The 6,000-nt window shown below is 38.9% G+C and overlaps 1 long non-coding RNA gene across 1 annotated transcript; it reads right to left on the reverse strand.

Annotated features, from left to right (window-relative positions):
• Positions 1 to 3,389: 3,389 nt before the first annotated feature.
• LOC136068429 (uncharacterized) lies at positions 3,390 to 4,185 on the reverse strand. Its single transcript, XR_010629783.1, has 2 exons — positions 3,981 to 4,185; positions 3,390 to 3,514 (listed from the first exon to the last, which is right to left on the reverse strand). It is a non-coding gene; the product is annotated as an uncharacterized LOC136068429 (long non-coding RNA).
• Between the last annotated feature and the right edge of the window lie 1,815 nt (positions 4,186 to 6,000).

Raw genomic sequence — 6,000 nt, forward strand, 5'->3', positions numbered from 1 at the left:
CCTGCCAGTATTTTTCCTGCCACACCCTAAATTAAATGATTAGTTTCAATTAGTTCCTCCAAGAAACAACATCTGGAATGGACCAATATATATTGAATGAATTAAAGAATTACAATGGAAATGTGGCAAGTGGACAATGTTGTGATGCAATTTTATTGAAAAATTCAAACTGGAGAAAAGCTTTTTCAAGAGACACATGCCTTGGTGCTTGGAGACATTACTTCCATTGTTACTGAGTTTTGGCAGAGCACTAAATAATAAGATGGGAAAAGAGAGATGTGGTAAATTGCATCGTAACAATCATAGGGCAATTTGAACTATAAAATCTAAGAATATTTGGCTCCAAAAAGTTCCCAATGCTCTTTTTTAAAGGAAAAGACAAATCTAAGCATGGCAACAGATAATTACTAAACTTGAGAAAAAAATACTAGCATTAATTTCATAAGTTGAACCTTACATAGTTGTGAACATTTTTTATATTACATTACATCTAATTTTCACATATAGATACTGTAGGGACTGGGTTTGAGCACTTCTACTGTTGAGTGAGTAGACTCAAGCCCAGCTAGCCCAATACAATGAATTTGTAGAGAGCGGGTTCAAGAACTAGGCCCTAGCAATCGGACAACGCCCTATGCAGTGTTTTCCACCATCGAACGCCAGCGAACCGAAACCATCCTCAAGAATCTGTCCTCGGCCCAGTCCAAGGAGCTTCTTAGTCGTCCCTCTGCCATGGGGATCCCCCTCACCTCAATCTATTTCTCCCTCTTTATATAGTCCTCCTCCAACGATCCTTTTCTTCCACTTGTTGATCATCCATGCCTTCCCCTAACAACCTGTCCCATCAGCCACCTTACCAGAGCTCCCAGTGAGTTGCAGCAACTGAGAAAACATTGCTCAGGGGTCATTTCCCATTAATGCTACCTGAACATCAGTCGTGCACATTTAATGTGGAGGTGAGAATTCAATCCTAGCTTTGCTCCTCGGCCTCCCTTCCACGGCCGATGTGTTGTACTTGATCTTTCTCTTTAGATGCCCTAAAGGGCTACTTTTGGTGACTCGTTACTCCTGCCTCCTACGGTCTTGGCTGGCCGAGGACAAAGTCGTCATCAGCAAGGCTCTTGGGCAATTTAGGTTTTCACGCTTCATCCCCATTGACATGGCCAAGCTGGGGGGCATGAGGAGGCAAGAAGTTGCCCGCAACCTCAAGAGGTACTTGGGCATGGTAAAACTTTCGATACTTGTTCCTTCATTTGAATTTTATCCCTCAGTATCCAACTTACGGTGTACTTGTTTCAGTTAACAGGCTATCCAAGCCACGTTCAGGTTAGAAAAGGAGGCCGACAACTAGGATAAAGCTCTGGGTCAGGAGCGCAACAAATAGGACGGCCCTGGTCCTTGTCCTTCCATACTTCACAAACCCTTTAGTTGAACAGGAAACATGATCCTCCAACCTTCTAAGCCCTTTCGATAACCTCACCGAGATTGTGATCAGGGCTTAAAGGAACGGGACAGCCCTGGATGAGGGCGAGGGCAAGCAAGCCAAAGGTGCTCTTACCCTTAAATCGAGCAAAAAGGGGGGGTCTGCCTCCCTCAACCGAGAGCCATAACGGTTGTAGCTCGCATCAAGCTTCCAATGCGACAGGGCTTGGGCATCATTTTAATGTTAGCGTGGCTGGCAGTTAAGAGGGAGGTCCATGAAGAACATAATGCTTTTCTCGGGTACATGTCCATGCCTGCCCTTCAAGCTGGTAGTGACCCGCGCCCAGCTCACCCGTCGATGGAGGCTCGCAAGATCACGTCACATTTGGTTCCCGAGTGTTGCCGCCTCTAATGTTTAACTATCATGAGGCTGGGTAAGCATCAAGGGAACATTATGGGGTGGGGCCATCAGGCACTTTTGCATCTGCTCCTCTCTTCTCGCCGATACCATCCATACCAGCCCGAGGACTGTTGGTAGCCTTAAAACAAGCCTACCTCAGCCTTCCAGGGTTAGCTTTTGAATAGGCCTGCCTGGGCCTCCATTTGTAGAGTTAGCTTTAAAACAAGCTTGTCTGAGCCTCTGTTTGTACAATATATATATATATATTTTTTTTTTAATAAAAAGGGCTACAATGTTTATTCACTTTTCCTTTCCTCTGAATCTTTTATTTTTCTGCAATAATCGTTTCTTGAGCAAATGTGTCGTTCGTTTGTTTTTTTTTTTTTTAAATGGTATTTGGGATTAACGTCGTTGGCGGTGACGAAAAACTACCTACCTTCTATAAACTAGCAACCTAGGAATGATTGTCCATTGCACTTGCTAGTGCACAAGTTCTCCCTACAGATGGCGCCAATTGTAGAGACTGAGTTTGAGCACTTCTACTGTTGAGTGAGTGGACTCAAGCCCAGCTAGCCCAATACAATGAATTTGTAGAGAGCGAGTTCAAGAACTAGGCCCTAGCAAGCAGACAACGCCCTATGCAGTGTTTTTCACCATCGAATGCCGACGAACCGAAACCATCCTCAAGAATCTGTCCTCGGCCTGGTCCAAGGAGCTTCTTAGTCGTCCCTCTTCCGTAGGGATCCCCCTCACCTCAATCTGTTTCTCCCCCTTTATATAGTCCTCCTCCAACGATCCCTTTCTTCCAGTTGTTAATCATCCATGCCTTCCCCTGACAACCCGTCCCATCAGCCACCTTACCAGAGCTCCTAGTGAGTTGCAACAACCAAGGAAACACTGCTCAGGGGTCACCTCCACATTAAATGCGCACAACTGATGTTCAGGCAGCATTAATAGGAAATGACCCCTGAGCAGTGTTTCCTTGATTGCTGCAACTCACTAGGAACTCTATTAAGGTAGCTGATGGGACGAGTTGTCAGGAGAAGGCATGGATAATCAACAAGTGGAAGAAAAGGATCGTTGGAGGAGGACTATATAAAGGGGGAGAAACAAATTGAGGTGAGAGGGATCTCCATGGAAGAGGGACTAAGAAGCTCTTTGGATCGGGCCGAGGACAGATTCTTGAAGATGGTTTTGGTTCGTCGGCATTCAATGGGTGAAAACACTGCATAGGGCGTTGTCCGCTTGCTAGGGCCTAGTTCTTGAACCCGCTCTCTACAAATTCATTGTATTGGGCTAGCTGAGCTTGAGTTCACTCACTCAACAGTAGAAGTGCTCAAACCCAGTCCCTACAGATACATTACATTACAAATCCTTTGTTTTTTTAGTACTCCTACATATATAGTCACTGCAAATAAAGATGACTTTTAACGTTAATACTTGGACCCCATACAAAAGGCTATCACAATCCCACTATTGATTTAAGAAACCACAATTATCACCAAAGCCGCTTAGAGATTCTCTTATGCATTGCAACTTCATTCTTCAACCTTCAACTAATGTCCAATAGTCTAGTAATTACACTTTTTTCTTGTTGGTGTGAATTCAATGTCATGCCTCTCAAAGTAGTTACATACATTACATTCTTCAATCTTAAATCTGATCACCTAAGACAGTTGCAACGAAAGCTCCCTGCAATAAACAATTTTTAAAATGATAAGAACCCCAGGAAATTAAACCAATAATTTTTTATATTACATTCTACTACAATTATATATTACCAAATGCCAGGTTTGAATGAAATTTTAACACTAATCATTTATAAGCTGTGTGCACCTAAACTAACCGTTACCCTTGCAGGCAAAAAATGATTAATAAAACTAGACTTGAAAAGGTTATAGATAAGAGGTGTGTCACTGGCCACTTTCCCTGTAGGTTTGTATCATGAGAATTTAACTAAACCAACACAATTCTAATGCAAAGAACTCTAATTCAAACAAAGTAAAAAACACAAATTGCAATTAAGCTAGACAAAGCTTTGTGTACCATAGGAGTTAGATATGTGAAAAAATATCAAATACTAAAGCCCATCTATTGGAAATAAATTTATAATATATAATCTTATATATAAACAAAAAAAATCAGTTTAATAGTAAACCTTCTCGTTATGTCGACTGCAATCATATCTTATGATAGGGAGATCACTAGCCCAAAACTCCTTGGGGGTGGGGGGAGAAGTAGAACTCCACCTTGCATGATGAGGCACTCCAATGGTGGATGTAGGCATGAAAATTATGGTAACTAGCCGATGTTCCCGTGCAATGCACGAGTACAGTGTAAATTTATTTGAAAATATTTTATAATAAATTATCTTTATGACCATGCATAATACTTAGTATGTGATTTAATGCTTGAGGAATTAGTTTCAATTATATTACATGTTATTAAAAATAGAGTAAATATAATTTGTTAAGATTAATATACAAAAGAATATGAACCTAATAATCATATTTTAAATTGTTAAGTTTACTAAAACTAAAATGGCACATGTGAAGGCTAAATAAAGAAAATGTGTTTTCAAGATAGAAAGATACTTCTATAGAAAAATAAAAATAAAAAAGAAAGATACATGGCGCAGATTTTGAGTTGCAACATAGGTTGCTGCTTCATTGATTAAGCCTATCAATGCTCTTATGCTATCAAATATTGATATGCATGTTGAAAAAAGTCATAGTTGATAGGACTTCAAAACTTTGAATCCCAGTCATTCTGTTCAATTTTCAAAAACCATTAAGTGTCAATGTAACTTTGACAAAACACCAAAAAGAAAGACACAAATAGGTAATTTAAGAATTTACTTTCATCAAAACTTTGTAAAAAAGAACTTATTAATTAGTATCATGTTTTATGAGTACATAAAGGGTGACATCCAAAATCCCTATATTTGCTTATTTTTAACATCCCTTAGGGGAAAAAATCACTGAGGTTATAGCAAATTTTGAGAAAATCAGTAATTTTTCAAAATTAATCACTCAATGCAACATGTATTAAAAGTGTAAATGAACCAAAAGTGTTAGCACGTAATAACTATTTTTGCAATAGATTTATTAGAATTATTACGTGCTTAGGGTTCAACATACAGATTCAATCTAATGATTAGAAATTGATATCAACATAAAAACTTCTACAAATGTAATAGTGATCATAAGGGTCCACACTGGAAGTGCATTTGCCCATAGAGGATAAAAGAAAACAAATCAATGAAAAGGTAACAATAATAATATTTAAAAAAAGAAAGAGTCACAACAAATGAAATACAAAGTGGAAAATATAGAATCATACTCATATCAAAACCACCATGGAGTATACGGAGCAACTGAAACTTTTCTTCTTTGGAAGCATTTTAGAGAGAGATAGTATGTTGGGGTATTGGTCTTTTTTTTCCCTTAAACTAATCAAAGATAACTTGCATTAAATACTATTCATATTCATTACATCAGTGTTTAGCCAATCAATAAGCAAGTCACACCAATAAATACGCATGCTGATTCGCCTCTCACCTAGAACTGCTTTACCTCCCATGGTTTGAACAGATTTGTTCTTAATATTGCTTCCTCCACCACAGGTCCCAGCATGAATTATCTTCTTCCTCAGATCACAGCTTGTCAAAAAAAACTTGCTAAATCTCCCTCTAAGATGATATCCCTTGCACCTATTCCAATTGCAAAATTAATAGCTTGGCCAACTGCTGCTAGTTCTGCCTCCTCCAGATCCATAATTGCTCTCCCTTTGCAATTCAATGCGGCAATGCATCTCGTATAAAAACTCCTACTCCAAATGTGCTTCGTTCTTTAAACATTGCTCCATCAAAGTTTATCTTGAAGGACATCTCTTGCAGCAAAACATATTGCCTCTTTGGCCATCACACCGGACAATTTGTACTGTTATTTGAAAAGCCATTAATTTCTTTAATTGCACAACATCCACGCTATCACAAAAAGTTCCTCCACCACCTCTTCTTCTTTCCCTTCTAAAATTTTCCTACAAGTTTAATGACAAAAAAGTTTGATGAAGAGAATATATTGATTGGAAAAATATGTAGAGAAAAAATATCAAATCAACCAATCCATTGTATTTAACCCTTGCAATTCTGCATTAATTTTGCATTGAATCTATCT

The sequence above is a fragment of the Quercus suber genome, unplaced genomic scaffold (assembly GCF_002906115.3).
Source record: "Quercus suber isolate HL8 unplaced genomic scaffold, Cork oak 2.0 scaffold_115, whole genome shotgun sequence".
In the NCBI taxonomy this organism is placed as follows: domain Eukaryota; kingdom Viridiplantae; phylum Streptophyta; class Magnoliopsida; order Fagales; family Fagaceae; genus Quercus; species Quercus suber.